The following is a 15,348-nucleotide window of genomic DNA, read 5'->3' on the forward strand; positions in this document are numbered from 1 at the left end:
GTGTAAAGATGAAATGAAATGTGAGCGTTAGGATGGGTTATGATGCGATTTGAATAGGCCATTATGCAGAGTTGTATTGTGTCACAGCTCCCTGTGTTGGGAATAAAGCGCAGTTAGAATTGAAAACAAAGCAAACGATATATATAACGGTATATATATTTGACAGCTTAGTTGAAAAGAGAATGCTGTTGAAATTCTATTTTTTATTGTAAAGCCAGGGGAGAGCGCGAACGCAGTCCCCCACTACCACAAATTTTGCAGTCGAGTATCCCGCATTTGGGGACATCGCAGGCGTCAGCACACCCGAAGTGCAATGGGCTAGCCTCGTCCTGGGAGAACCACCTTCTTGATCATGGTGTCTCCCCTGCCAGGTAAGTATGCTTTCCAGCTGCACACACTGCCTCGCCACATCATTCACTGCCTCTTACCGTCTCAACGACTCCTTTTTTAAAATCACAATGTCCCTTCATTCAGAAAGTGCTGCTGTTTTCTCATGTCGATTCTGCTAAAATATTGCAATATATAATGATATATCCTTTGACAAAACGCTGCAATAATACAGAGCCGGCCATGCATATTTGCAAATTGCCCTTAAAAGGAAACGAACGCTCCCTCAGTAACTGTCCTTCAGGCCACGGAAAGTTTTCTGGAAATAAATCTCTCCTTATATTTATTGCATCTGAAGTAAATGTTTGTCATATCTTCATATGAACAATAATTCGGAATCTGATGTCTTTGAAAAAGCAATTTTCAAGTTTTGCCCATAAAGACCGATAAGAGACATAGTGAGGTTCTGGCCCATCAAGTCTTCATCACTTGTCACATTCACTCACTGTGGTTGAAATATTTCACCAACAAACCCACCTTCATTTCTTTAAGCGGGTTTCACATTTTTTGTCTTATAATAGTCCTGTGAAGGGCCTTGGGACGTTTTTACTACGTTAAAGACGCTATATAAAGACAAGTTGTTGTTGGTGTTGTTGTTGTTTTTGTTTGCAATCTTTCTCACTCTTTTCAGTATGATCATTGTCCTCATAGTGAGTAAATGATATAAGGAAAAGCCACATTAAGAGCTTAAACGCGGAGCTGGGAATTAAATGTTCCTTAATGTTGTTATATGTAAGGGAGACACTGGAAATATTGAGGTACTCGAGCCAACGGTGCAGCAATCCTAACTTCCTCCAGCATGGTCAGTGCTTCCAGTAAGACTTTCTCCTGTTCCGTTTCAGTCATGCCGTAAATCAAAATGATGTCCTGTGGCAGGGAATATCACCAGGACCTTCTAAGAACCGTGGCATTTTCCTTTGCAAACAACATGAGAGGGCTGTCCTACGATGAGAGATTGTGTAGAATGGGCCTATACTCTCGGCAGTTTAGAAGAATGAGAGGTGATCTCATTGAAACATGCAAGATTCTGAAGGGGGTTGGCAGGGTAGATACTGAGAGGTTGTTTCCCCTGGCTGGAGTGTCTAGAACTAGGGGGCATAGTCTCAGGATAAGGGGTAGGCCATTTAAGATCGAGATGAGGAGGAATTTCTTCACTCAGAAGGTTGTGAACCTTTGGAGTTCTCTGCCCCAGAGGGCTGTGAATGCCGAGTCTTTGGGTATATTCAAGGCTGAGATTGATAGATTTTTGGACTCTAGGGTTATGGAGATCGAGCGGGAAAGTGGAGTTGAGGTCGATGACCGGCCATGATCTTATTGAATGGCGGAGCCGGCTCGAGGGGCCGCATGGCCTACTCCTGCTCTTATTTCTTATTTCTTAACCACATGCCGTCATCCACAAATAAAGAAGTAACAGAAAGGGTTACTTCTCCAAGAACTCTGCTGCCCGTATCCTAAGTCGCACCAAGTCCCATTTACCCATCACCCCCTGTGCTCGCTGACCTGCATTGGCTCATGGTCCAGCAACGCCTCGATTTTTAAATTCTCTTGTTTTCAAATCCCTCCACGGCATCGCCCCCCCCTTTCCCTGTAACCTCCTCCAGCCCTGCAACCAATGCACTCTTTAAAGCCGCGTGGAAACGCAGAGCGCTGCAGGTCCCGCGCATCCGGTGAGCCGGCTTTTGAATAGAAAAAACGTGCACGTGCTGAATTTTGAATGGGCCGCACAGCCCGTTGACGGGGCGTGCGGGCCAAAGAAACAAATTAGAGGGACCGTTGCCTACAACCCTCCGAGGTCATATAATAGAACGATTGCAGCACAGAGGGAGGCCATTCGGCCCGTCGAGCCCGTGCCGACTCTCTGCAAGAGCACTTCAGCTAGTCCCACCCCCCTGCCTTTTCCCCGTAGCCCTGCAAATTCTTTTCTTTCAGGTACTTACCCAATTCTCTTCTGAAAGCCACAATTGAATTTGTCTCCAGCACCCTTTCAAGCAGTGATTTCCAGATGCTAACCGCTCGCTGCGTAAGAACATTTTCCCTCATGTCGCCTTTGATCTCTGTGATCATGCAATTTGGGCGTCTTGCGTATCCCCTACTTTATTCGCTCCGCCGGTGGCGGGCGTGCTTTCAGCTGCCTAGGCCCTAAACTCTGGAATTCCCTCCCGAAACCTCTCCGCCTCTCTCTCTCTCCTCCTTTCAGACGCTCCTTAAAACCTACCTTTTCGAGCAAGCTTTTGGTCATCTGTCCTAATATCTCCTTGTGCGGCTGGGTGTCAAATTTAGTTTGCTAACACTCCTGTGGAGTGCCTTGGGACGTTTCACTATGTTAAAGACGCTATATAAATACAAGATGATGAGTAAATAAGGATAAACTGTTTCCAGTGTCGGAAGGGTCAGTAACCAGGAGACACAGATTGAAGAAAATTTGCAAAAGAAGCAGAGGCGACAGTAGGATGTTTCCCCGCCTTCCCCACCCCAGCTCGAGGTGACCTAAGGTAAAAAGGTAATTTGGATAATATTTGAAGGTAAAATAATTGCAGGGCTTTGGTGAAAGAAGAGAGGAGTAGGATTAATTGGATAGCCCTTTGAAAGAGCCGGCAGAGACACGATGGGCCGAATGGCCTGGTTGTGTGCTGTATGATTGTTTCTGTAGTGAATAAGGTTGAACATTTTGCCAAAGTGCAGAGTTGGCATGCAGCTTTGAAACATTTTTTGTATGCGGTGTATAATTGTTGATTTTTTGTGGAAAATGTGTAATTTCTTAGTAGTAAGGATGAATATAACTGTGAGTGTAAAGATGAAATGAAATGTGAGCGTTAGGATGGGTTATGATGCGATTTGAATAGGCCATTATGCAGAGTTGTATTGTGTCACAGCTCCCTGTGTTGGGAATAAAGCGCAGTTAGAATTGAAAACAAAGCAAACGATATATATAACGGTATATATATTTGACAGCTTAGTTGAAAAGAGAATGCTGTTGAAATTCTATTTTTTATTGTAAAGCCAGGGGAGAGCGCGAACGCAGTCCCCCACTACCACAAATTTTGCAGTCGAGTATCCCGCATTTGGGGACATCGCAGGCGTCAGCACACCCGAAGTGCAATGGGCTAGCCTCGTCCTGGGAGAACCACCTTCTTGATCATGGTGTCTCCCCTGCCAGGTAAGTATGCTTTCCAGCTGCACACACTGCCTCGCCACATCATTCACTGCCTCTTACCGTCTCAACGACTCCTTTTTTAAAATCACAATGTCCCTTCATTCAGAAAGTGCTGCTGTTTTCTCATGTCGATTCTGCTAAAATATTGCAATATATAATGATATACCCTTTGTCAAAACGCTGCAATAATACAGAGCCGGCCATGCATATTTGCAAATTGCCCTTAAAAGGAAACGAACGCTCCCTCAGTAACTGTCCTTCAGGCCACGGAAAGTTTTCTGGAAATAAATCTCTCCTTATATTTATTGCATCTGAAGTAAATGTTTGTCATATCTTCATATGAACAATAATTCGGAATCTGATGTCTTTGAAAAAGCAATTTTCAAGTTTTGCCCATAAAGACCGATAAGAGACATCGTGAGGTTCTGGCCCATCAAGTCTTCATCACTTGTCACATTCACTCACTGTGGTTGAAATATTTCACCAACAAACCCACCTTCATTTCTTTAAGCGGGTTTCACATTTTTTGTCTTATAATAGTCCTGTGAAGGGCCTTGGGACGTTTTTACTACGTTAAAGACGCTATATAAAGACAAGTTGTTGTTGGTGTTGTTGTTGTTTTTGTTTGCAATCTTTCTCACTCTTTTCAGTATGATCATTGTCCTCATAGTGAGTAAATGATATAAGGAAAAGCCACATTAAGAGCTTAAACGCGGAGCTGGGAATTAAATGTTCCTTAATGTTGTTATATGTAAGGGAGACACTGGAAATATTGAGGTACTCGAGCCAACGGTGCAGCAATCCTAACTTCCTCCAGCATGGTCAGTGCTTCCAGTAAGACTTTCTCCTGTTCCGTTTCAGTCATGCCGTAAATCAAAATGATGTCCTGTGGCAGGGAATATCACCAGGACCTTCTAAGAACCGTGGCATTTTCCTTTGCAAACAACATGAGAGGGCTGTCCTACGATGAGAGATTGTGTAGAATGGGCCTATACTCTCGGCAGTTTAGAAGAATGAGAGGTGATCTCATTGAAACATGCAAGATTCTGAAGGGGGTTGGCAGGGTAGATACTGAGAGGTTGTTTCCCCTGGCTGGAGTGTCTAGAACTAGGGGGCATAGTCTCAGGATAAGGGGTAGGCCATTTAAGATCGAGATGAGGAGGAATTTCTTCACTCAGAAGGTTGTGAACCTTTGGAGTTCTCTGCCCCAGAGGGCTGTGAATGCCGAGTCTTTGGGTATATTCAAGGCTGAGATTGATAGATTTTTGGACTCTAGGGTTATGGAGATCGAGCGGGAAAGTGGAGTTGAGGTCGATGACCGGCCATGATCTTATTGAATGGCGGAGCCGGCTCGAGGGGCCGCATGGCCTACTCCTGCTCTTATTTCTTATTTCTTAACCACATGCCGTCATCCACAAATAAAGAAGTAACAGAAAGGGTTACTTCTCCAAGAACTCTGCTGCCCGTATCCTAAGTCGCACCAAGTCCCATTTACCCATCACCCCCTGTGCTCGCTGACCTGCATTGGCTCATGGTCCAGCAACGCCTCGATTTTTAAATTCTCTTGTTTTCAAATCCCTCCACGGCATCGCCCCCCCCTTTCCCTGTAACCTCCTCCAGCCCTGCAACCAATGCACTCTTTAAAGCCGCGTGGAAACGCAGAGCGCTGCAGGTCCCGCGCATCCGGTGAGCCGGCTTTTGAATAGAAAAAACGTGCACGTGCTGAATTTTGAATGGGCCGCACAGCCCGTTGACGGGGCGTGCGGGCCAAAGAAACAAATTAGAGGGACCGTTGCCTACAACCCTCCGAGGTCATATAATAGAACGATTGCAGCACAGAGGGAGGCCATTCGGCCCGTCGAGCCCGTGCCGACTCTCTGCAAGAGCACTTCAGCTAGTCCCACCCCCCTGCCTTTTCCCCGTAGCCCTGCAAATTCTTTTCTTTCAGGTACTTACCCAATTCTCTTCTGAAAGCCACAATTGAATTTGTCTCCAGCACCCTTTCAAGCAGTGATTTCCAGATGCTAACCGCTCGCTGCGTAAGAACATTTTCCCTCATGTCGCCTTTGATCTCTGTGATCATGCAATTTGGGCGTCTTGCGTATCCCCTACTTTATTCGCTCCGCCGGTGGCGGGCGTGCTTTCAGCTGCCTAGGCCCTAAACTCTGGAATTCCCTCCCGAAACCTCTCCGCCTCTCTCTCTCTCCTCCTTTCAGACGCTCCTTAAAACCTACCTTTTCGAGCAAGCTTTTGGTCATCTGTCCTAATATCTCCTTGTGCGGCTGGGTGTCAAATTTAGTTTGCTAACACTCCTGTGGAGTGCCTTGGGACGTTTCACTATGTTAAAGACGCTATATAAATACAAGATGATGAGTAAATAAGGATAAACTGTTTCCAGTGTCGGAAGGGTCAGTAACCAGGAGACACAGATTGAAGAAAATTTGCAAAAGAAGCAGAGGCGACAGTAGGATGTTTCCCCGCCTTCCCCACCCCAGCTCGAGGTGACCTAAGGTAAAAAGGTAATTTGGATAATATTTGAAGGTAAAATAATTGCAGGGCTTTGGTGAAAGAAGAGAGGAGTAGGATTAATTGGATAGCCCTTTGAAAGAGCCGGCAGAGACACGATGGGCCGAATGGCCTGGTTGTGTGCTGTATGATTGTTTCTGTAGTGAATAAGGTTGAACATTTTGCCAAAGTGCAGAGTTGGCATGCAGCTTTGAAACATTTTTTGTATGCGGTGTATAATTGTTGATTTTTTGTGGAAAATGTGTAATTTCTTAGTAGTAAGGATGAATATAACTGTGAGTGTAAAGATGAAATGAAATGTGAGCGTTAGGATGGGTTATGATGCGATTTGAATAGGCCATTATGCAGAGTTGTATTGTGTCACAGCTCCCTGTGTTGGGAATAAAGCGCAGTTAGAATTGAAAACAAAGCAAACGATATATATAACGGTATATATATTTGACAGCTTAGTTGAAAAGAGAATGCTGTTGAAATTCTATTTTTTATTGTAAAGCCAGGGGAGAGCGCGAACGCAGTCCCCCACTACCACAAATTTTGCAGTCGAGTATCCCGCATTTGGGGACATCGCAGGCGTCAGCACACCCGAAGTGCAATGGGCTAGCCTCGTCCTGGGAGAACCACCTTCTTGATCATGGTGTCTCCCCTGCCAGGTAAGTATGCTTTCCAGCTGCACACACTGCCTCGCCACATCATTCACTGCCTCTTACCGTCTCAACGACTCCTTTTTTAAAATCACAATGTCCCTTCATTCAGAAAGTGCTGCTGTTTTCTCATGTCGATTCTGCTAAAATATTGCAATATATAATGATATACCCTTTGACAAAACGCTGCAATAATACAGAGCCGGCCATGCATATTTGCAAATTGCCCTTAAAAGGAAACGAACGCTCCCTCAGTAACTGTCCTTCAGGCCACGGAAAGTTTTCTGGAAATAAATCTCTCCTTATATTTATTGCATCTGAAGTAAATGTTTGTCATATCTTCATATGAACAATAATTCGGAATCTGATGTCTTTGAAAAAGCAATTTTCAAGTTTTGCCCATAAAGACCGATAAGAGACATCGTGAGGTTCTGGCCCATCAAGTCTTCATCACTTGTCACATTCACTCACTGTGGTTGAAATATTTCACCAACAAACCCACCTTCATTTCTTTAAGCGGGTTTCACATTTTTTGTCTTATAATAGTCCTGTGAAGGGCCTTGGGACGTTTTTACTACGTTAAAGACGCTATATAAAGACAAGTTGTTGTTGGTGTTGTTGTTGTTTTTGTTTGCAATCTTTCTCACTCTTTTCAGTATGATCATTGTCCTCATAGTGAGTAAATGATATAAGGAAAAGCCACATTAAGAGCTTAAACGCGGAGCTGGGAATTAAATGTTCCTTAATGTTGTTATATGTAAGGGAGACACTGGAAATATTGAGGTACTCGAGCCAACGGTGCAGCAATCCTAACTTCCTCCAGCATGGTCAGTGCTTCCAGTAAGACTTTCTCCTGTTCCGTTTCAGTCATGCCGTAAATCAAAATGATGTCCTGTGGCAGGGAATATCACCAGGACCTTCTAAGAACCGTGGCATTTTCCTTTGCAAACAACATGAGAGGGCTGTCCTACGATGAGAGATTGTGTAGAATGGGCCTATACTCTCGGCAGTTTAGAAGAATGAGAGGTGATCTCATTGAAACATGCAAGATTCTGAAGGGGGTTGGCAGGGTAGATACTGAGAGGTTGTTTCCCCTGGCTGGAGTGTCTAGAACTAGGGGGCATAGTCTCAGGATAAGGGGTAGGCCATTTAAGATCGAGATGAGGAGGAATTTCTTCACTCAGAAGGTTGTGAACCTTTGGAGTTCTCTGCCCCAGAGGGCTGTGAATGCCGAGTCTTTGGGTATATTCAAGGCTGAGATTGATAGATTTTTGGACTCTAGGGTTATGGAGATCGAGCGGGAAAGTGGAGTTGAGGTCGATGACCGGCCATGATCTTATTGAATGGCGGAGCCGGCTCGAGGGGCCGCATGGCCTACTCCTGCTCTTATTTCTTATTTCTTAACCACATGCCGTCATCCACAAATAAAGAAGTAACAGAAAGGGTTACTTCTCCAAGAACTCTGCTGCCCGTATCCTAAGTCGCACCAAGTCCCATTTACCCATCACCCCCTGTGCTCGCTGACCTGCATTGGCTCATGGTCCAGCAACGCCTCGATTTTTAAATTCTCTTGTTTTCAAATCCCTCCACGGCATCGCCCCCCCCTTTCCCTGTAACCTCCTCCAGCCCTGCAACCAATGCACTCTTTAAAGCCGCGTGGAAACGCAGAGCGCTGCAGGTCCCGCGCATCCGGTGAGCCGGCTTTTGAATAGAAAAAACGTGCACGTGCTGAATTTTGAATGGGCCGCACAGCCCGTTGACGGGGCGTGCGGGCCAAAGAAACAAATTAGAGGGACCGTTGCCTACAACCCTCCGAGGTCATATAATAGAACGATTGCAGCACAGAGGGAGGCCATTCGGCCCGTCGAGCCCGTGCCGACTCTCTGCAAGAGCACTTCAGCTAGTCCCACCCCCCTGCCTTTTCCCCGTAGCCCTGCAAATTCTTTTCTTTCAGGTACTTACCCAATTCTCTTCTGAAAGCCACAATTGAATTTGTCTCCAGCACCCTTTCAAGCAGTGATTTCCAGATGCTAACCGCTCGCTGCGTAAGAACATTTTCCCTCATGTCGCCTTTGATCTCTGTGATCATGCAATTTGGGCGTCTTGCGTATCCCCTACTTTATTCGCTCCGCCGGTGGCGGGCGTGCTTTCAGCTGCCTAGGCCCTAAACTCTGGAATTCCCTCCCGAAACCTCTCCGCCTCTCTCTCTCTCCTCCTTTCAGACGCTCCTTAAAACCTACCTTTTCGAGCAAGCTTTTGGTCATCTGTCCTAATATCTCCTTGTGCGGCTGGGTGTCAAATTTAGTTTGCTAACACTCCTGTGGAGTGCCTTGGGACGTTTCACTATGTTAAAGACGCTATATAAATACAAGATGATGAGTAAATAAGGATAAACTGTTTCCAGTGTCGGAAGGGTCAGTAACCAGGAGACACAGATTGAAGAAAATTTGCAAAAGAAGCAGAGGCGACAGTAGGATGTTTCCCCGCCTTCCCCACCCCAGCTCGAGGTGACCTAAGGTAAAAAGGTAATTTGGATAATATTTGAAGGTAAAATAATTGCAGGGCTTTGGTGAAAGAAGAGAGGAGTAGGATTAATTGGATAGCCCTTTGAAAGAGCCGGCAGAGACACGATGGGCCGAATGGCCTGGTTGTGTGCTGTATGATTGTTTCTGTAGTGAATAAGGTTGAACATTTTGCCAAAGTGCAGAGTTGGCATGCAGCTTTGAAACATTTTTTGTATGCGGTGTATAATTGTTGATTTTTTGTGGAAAATGTGTAATTTCTTAGTAGTAAGGATGAATATAACTGTGAGTGTAAAGATGAAATGAAATGTGAGCGTTAGGATGGGTTATGATGCGATTTGAATAGGCCATTATGCAGAGTTGTATTGTGTCACAGCTCCCTGTGTTGGGAATAAAGCGCAGTTAGAATTGAAAACAAAGCAAACGATATATATAACGGTATATATATTTGACAGCTTAGTTGAAAAGAGAATGCTGTTGAAATTCTATTTTTTATTGTAAAGCCAGGGGAGAGCGCGAACGCAGTCCCCCACTACCACAAATTTTGCAGTCGAGTATCCCGCATTTGGGGACATCGCAGGCGTCAGCACACCCGAAGTGCAATGGGCTAGCCTCGTCCTGGGAGAACCACCTTCTTGATCATGGTGTCTCCCCTGCCAGGTAAGTATGCTTTCCAGCTGCACACACTGCCTCGCCACATCATTCACTGCCTCTTACCGTCTCAACGACTCCTTTTTTAAAATCACAATGTCCCTTCATTCAGAAAGTGCTGCTGTTTTCTCATGTCGATTCTGCTAAAATATTGCAATATATAATGATATACCCTTTGTCAAAACGCTGCAATAATACAGAGCCGGCCATGCATATTTGCAAATTGCCCTTAAAAGGAAACGAACGCTCCCTCAGTAACTGTCCTTCAGGCCACGGAAAGTTTTCTGGAAATAAATCTCTCCTTATATTTATTGCATCTGAAGTAAATGTTTGTCATATCTTCATATGAACAATAATTCGGAATCTGATGTCTTTGAAAAAGCAATTTTCAAGTTTTGCCCATAAAGACCGATAAGAGACATCGTGAGGTTCTGGCCCATCAAGTCTTCATCACTTGTCACATTCACTCACTGTGGTTGAAATATTTCACCAACAAACCCACCTTCATTTCTTTAAGCGGGTTTCACATTTTTTGTCTTATAATAGTCCTGTGAAGGGCCTTGGGACGTTTTTACTACGTTAAAGACGCTATATAAAGACAAGTTGTTGTTGGTGTTGTTGTTGTTTTTGTTTGCAATCTTTCTCACTCTTTTCAGTATGATCATTGTCCTCATAGTGAGTAAATGATATAAGGAAAAGCCACATTAAGAGCTTAAACGCGGAGCTGGGAATTAAATGTTCCTTAATGTTGTTATATGTAAGGGAGACACTGGAAATATTGAGGTACTCGAGCCAACGGTGCAGCAATCCTAACTTCCTCCAGCATGGTCAGTGCTTCCAGTAAGACTTTCTCCTGTTCCGTTTCAGTCATGCCGTAAATCAAAATGATGTCCTGTGGCAGGGAATATCACCAGGACCTTCTAAGAACCGTGGCATTTTCCTTTGCAAACAACATGAGAGGGCTGTCCTACGATGAGAGATTGTGTAGAATGGGCCTATACTCTCGGCAGTTTAGAAGAATGAGAGGTGATCTCATTGAAACATGCAAGATTCTGAAGGGGGTTGGCAGGGTAGATACTGAGAGGTTGTTTCCCCTGGCTGGAGTGTCTAGAACTAGGGGGCATAGTCTCAGGATAAGGGGTAGGCCATTTAAGATCGAGATGAGGAGGAATTTCTTCACTCAGAAGGTTGTGAACCTTTGGAGTTCTCTGCCCCAGAGGGCTGTGAATGCCGAGTCTTTGGGTATATTCAAGGCTGAGATTGATAGATTTTTGGACTCTAGGGTTATGGAGATCGAGCGGGAAAGTGGAGTTGAGGTCGATGACCGGCCATGATCTTATTGAATGGCGGAGCCGGCTCGAGGGGCCGCATGGCCTACTCCTGCTCTTATTTCTTATTTCTTAACCACATGCCGTCATCCACAAATAAAGAAGTAACAGAAAGGGTTACTTCTCCAAGAACTCTGCTGCCCGTATCCTAAGTCGCACCAAGTCCCATTTACCCATCACCCCCTGTGCTCGCTGACCTGCATTGGCTCATGGTCCAGCAACGCCTCGATTTTTAAATTCTCTTGTTTTCAAATCCCTCCACGGCATCGCCCCCCCCTTTCCCTGTAACCTCCTCCAGCCCTGCAACCAATGCACTCTTTAAAGCCGCGTGGAAACGCAGAGCGCTGCAGGTCCCGCGCATCCGGTGAGCCGGCTTTTGAATAGAAAAAACGTGCACGTGCTGAATTTTGAATGGGCCGCACAGCCCGTTGACGGGGCGTGCGGGCCAAAGAAACAAATTAGAGGGACCGTTGCCTACAACCCTCCGAGGTCATATAATAGAACGATTGCAGCACAGAGGGAGGCCATTCGGCCCGTCGAGCCCGTGCCGACTCTCTGCAAGAGCACTTCAGCTAGTCCCACCCCCCTGCCTTTTCCCCGTAGCCCTGCAAATTCTTTTCTTTCAGGTACTTACCCAATTCTCTTCTGAAAGCCACAATTGAATTTGTCTCCAGCACCCTTTCAAGCAGTGATTTCCAGATGCTAACCGCTCGCTGCGTAAGAACATTTTCCCTCATGTCGCCTTTGATCTCTGTGATCATGCAATTTGGGCGTCTTGCGTATCCCCTACTTTATTCGCTCCGCCGGTGGCGGGCGTGCTTTCAGCTGCCTAGGCCCTAAACTCTGGAATTCCCTCCCGAAACCTCTCCGCCTCTCTCTCTCTCCTCCTTTCAGACGCTCCTTAAAACCTACCTTTTCGAGCAAGCTTTTGGTCATCTGTCCTAATATCTCCTTGTGCGGCTGGGTGTCAAATTTAGTTTGCTAACACTCCTGTGGAGTGCCTTGGGACGTTTCACTATGTTAAAGACGCTATATAAATACAAGATGATGAGTAAATAAGGATAAACTGTTTCCAGTGTCGGAAGGGTCAGTAACCAGGAGACACAGATTGAAGAAAATTTGCAAAAGAAGCAGAGGCGACAGTAGGATGTTTCCCCGCCTTCCCCACCCCAGCTCGAGGTGACCTAAGGTAAAAAGGTAATTTGGATAATATTTGAAGGTAAAATAATTGCAGGGCTTTGGTGAAAGAAGAGAGGAGTAGGATTAATTGGATAGCCCTTTGAAAGAGCCGGCAGAGACACGATGGGCCGAATGGCCTGGTTGTGTGCTGTATGATTGTTTCTGTAGTGAATAAGGTTGAACATTTTGCCAAAGTGCAGAGTTGGCATGCAGCTTTGAAACATTTTTTGTATGCGGTGTATAATTGTTGATTTTTTGTGGAAAATGTGTAATTTCTTAGTAGTAAGGATGAATATAACTGTGAGTGTAAAGATGAAATGAAATGTGAGCGTTAGGATGGGTTATGATGCGATTTGAATAGGCCATTATGCAGAGTTGTATTGTGTCACAGCTCCCTGTGTTGGGAATAAAGCGCAGTTAGAATTGAAAACAAAGCAAACGATATATATAACGGTATATATATTTGACAGCTTAGTTGAAAAGAGAATGCTGTTGAAATTCTATTTTTTATTGTAAAGCCAGGGGAGAGCGCGAACGCAGTCCCCCACTACCACAAATTTTGCAGTCGAGTATCCCGCATTTGGGGACATCGCAGGCGTCAGCACACCCGAAGTGCAATGGGCTAGCCTCGTCCTGGGAGAACCACCTTCTTGATCATGGTGTCTCCCCTGCCAGGTAAGTATGCTTTCCAGCTGCACACACTGCCTCGCCACATCATTCACTGCCTCTTACCGTCTCAACGACTCCTTTTTTAAAATCACAATGTCCCTTCATTCAGAAAGTGCTGCTGTTTTCTCATGTCGATTCTGCTAAAATATTGCAATATATAATGATATACCCTTTGACAAAACGCTGCAATAATACAGAGCCGGCCATGCATATTTGCAAATTGCCCTTAAAAGGAAACGAACGCTCCCTCAGTAACTGTCCTTCAGGCCACGGAAAGTTTTCTGGAAATAAATCTCTCCTTATATTTATTGCATCTGAAGTAAATGTTTGTCATATCTTCATATGAACAATAATTCGGAATCTGATGTCTTTGAAAAAGCAATTTTCAAGTTTTGCCCATAAAGACCGATAAGAGACATAGTGAGGTTCTGGCCCATCAAGTCTTCATCACTTGTCACATTCACTCACTGTGGTTGAAATATTTCACCAACAAACCCACCTTCATTTCTTTAAGCGGGTTTCACATTTTTTGTCTTATAATAGTCCTGTGAAGGGCCTTGGGACGTTTTTACTACGTTAAAGACGCTATATAAAGACAAGTTGTTGTTGGTGTTGTTGTTGTTTTTGTTTGCAATCTTTCTCACTCTTTTCAGTATGATCATTGTCCTCATAGTGAGTAAATGATATAAGGAAAAGCCACATTAAGAGCTTAAACGCGGAGCTGGGAATTAAATGTTCCTTAATGTTGTTATATGTAAGGGAGACACTGGAAATATTGAGGTACTCGAGCCAACGGTGCAGCAATCCTAACTTCCTCCAGCATGGTCAGTGCTTCCAGTAAGACTTTCTCCTGTTCCGTTTCAGTCATGCCGTAAATCAAAATGATGTCCTGTGGCAGGGAATATCACCAGGACCTTCTAAGAACCGTGGCATTTTCCTTTGCAAACAACATGAGAGGGCTGTCCTACGATGAGAGATTGTGTAGAATGGGCCTATACTCTCGGCAGTTTAGAAGAATGAGAGGTGATCTCATTGAAACATGCAAGATTCTGAAGGGGGTTGGCAGGGTAGATACTGAGAGGTTGTTTCCCCTGGCTGGAGTGTCTAGAACTAGGGGGCATAGTCTCAGGATAAGGGGTAGGCCATTTAAGACCGAGATGAGGAGGAATTTCTTCACTCAGAAGCTTGTGAACCTTTGGAGTTCTCTGCCCCAGAGGGCTGTGAATGCCGAGTCTTTGGGTATATTCAAGGCTGAGATTGATAGATTTTTGGACTCTAGGGTTATGGAGATCGAGCGGGAAAGTGGAGTTGAGGTCGATGACCGGCCATGATCTTATTGAATGGCGGAGCCGGCTCGAGGGGCCGCATGGCCTACTCCTGCTCTTATTTCTTATTTCTTAACCACATGCCGTCATCCACAAATAAAGAAGTAACAGAAAGGGTTACTTCTCCAAGAACTCTGCTGCCCGTATCCTAAGTCGCACCAAGTCCCATTTACCCATCACCCCCTGTGCTCGCTGACCTGCATTGGCTCATGGTCCAGCAACGCCTCGATTTTTAAATTCTCTTGTTTTCAAATCCCTCCACGGCATCGCCCCCCCCTTTCCCTGTAACCTCCTCCAGCCCTGCAACCAATGCACTCTTTAAAGCCGCGTGGAAACGCAGAGCGCTGCAGGTCCCGCGCATCCGGTGAGCCGGCTTTTGAATAGAAAAAACGTGCACGTGCTGAATTTTGAATGGGCCGCACAGCCCGTTGACGGGGCGTGCGGGCCAAAGAAACAAATTAGAGGGACCGTTGCCTACAACCCTCCGAGGTCATATAATAGAACGATTGCAGCACAGAGGGAGGCCATTCGGCCCGTCGAGCCCGTGCCGACTCTCTGCAAGAGCACTTCAGCTAGTCCCACCCCCCTGCCTTTTCCCCGTAGCCCTGCAAATTCTTTTCTTTCAGGTACTTACCCAATTCTCTTCTGAAAGCCACAATTGAATTTGTCTCCAGCACCCTTTCAAGCAGTGATTTCCAGATGCTAACCGCTCGCTGCGTAAGAACATTTTCCCTCATGTCGCCTTTGATCTCTGTGATCATGCAATTTGGGCGTCTTGCGTATCCCCTACTTTATTCGCTCCGCCGGTGGCGGGCGTGCTTTCAGCTGCCTAGGCCCTAAACTCTGGAATTCCCTCCCGAAACCTCTCCGCCTCTCTCTCTCTCCTCCTTTCAGACGCTCCTTAAAACCTACCTTTTCGAGCAAGCTTTTGGTCATCTGTCCTAATATCTCCTTGTGCGGCTGGGT

At 45.5% G+C, this 15,348-nt stretch overlaps 5 non-coding genes across 5 annotated transcripts; all 5 read right to left on the reverse strand.

The window, feature by feature from the left end:
* Positions 1-215: 215 nt before the first annotated feature.
* LOC147080840 (U1 spliceosomal RNA) lies at positions 216-379 on the reverse strand. The gene has a single exon (XR_015077016.1). It is a non-coding gene; the product is annotated as a U1 spliceosomal RNA (small nuclear RNA).
* Positions 380-3,388: 3,009 nt separating this feature from the next.
* LOC147080841 (U1 spliceosomal RNA) lies at positions 3,389-3,552 on the reverse strand. Its single transcript, XR_015077017.1, has one exon. It is a non-coding gene; the product is annotated as a U1 spliceosomal RNA (small nuclear RNA).
* A 3,009-nt stretch (positions 3,553-6,561) lies between these two features.
* LOC147080842 (U1 spliceosomal RNA) lies at positions 6,562-6,725 on the reverse strand. Its single transcript, XR_015077002.1, has one exon. It is a non-coding gene; the product is annotated as a U1 spliceosomal RNA (small nuclear RNA).
* A 3,009-nt stretch (positions 6,726-9,734) lies between these two features.
* On the reverse strand, positions 9,735-9,898 carry LOC147080843 (U1 spliceosomal RNA). Its single transcript, XR_015077003.1, has one exon. It is a non-coding gene; the product is annotated as a U1 spliceosomal RNA (small nuclear RNA).
* Positions 9,899-12,907: 3,009 nt separating this feature from the next.
* LOC147080844 (U1 spliceosomal RNA) lies at positions 12,908-13,071 on the reverse strand. The gene has a single exon (XR_015077004.1). It is a non-coding gene; the product is annotated as a U1 spliceosomal RNA (small nuclear RNA).
* Between the last annotated feature and the right edge of the window lie 2,277 nt (positions 13,072-15,348).

The sequence above is a fragment of the Somniosus microcephalus genome, unplaced genomic scaffold (assembly GCF_052327205.1).
Source record: "Somniosus microcephalus isolate GS21.2 unplaced genomic scaffold, FLI_Smic_1.0 scaffold1093, whole genome shotgun sequence".
Taxonomy (NCBI): domain Eukaryota; kingdom Metazoa; phylum Chordata; class Chondrichthyes; order Squaliformes; family Somniosidae; genus Somniosus; species Somniosus microcephalus.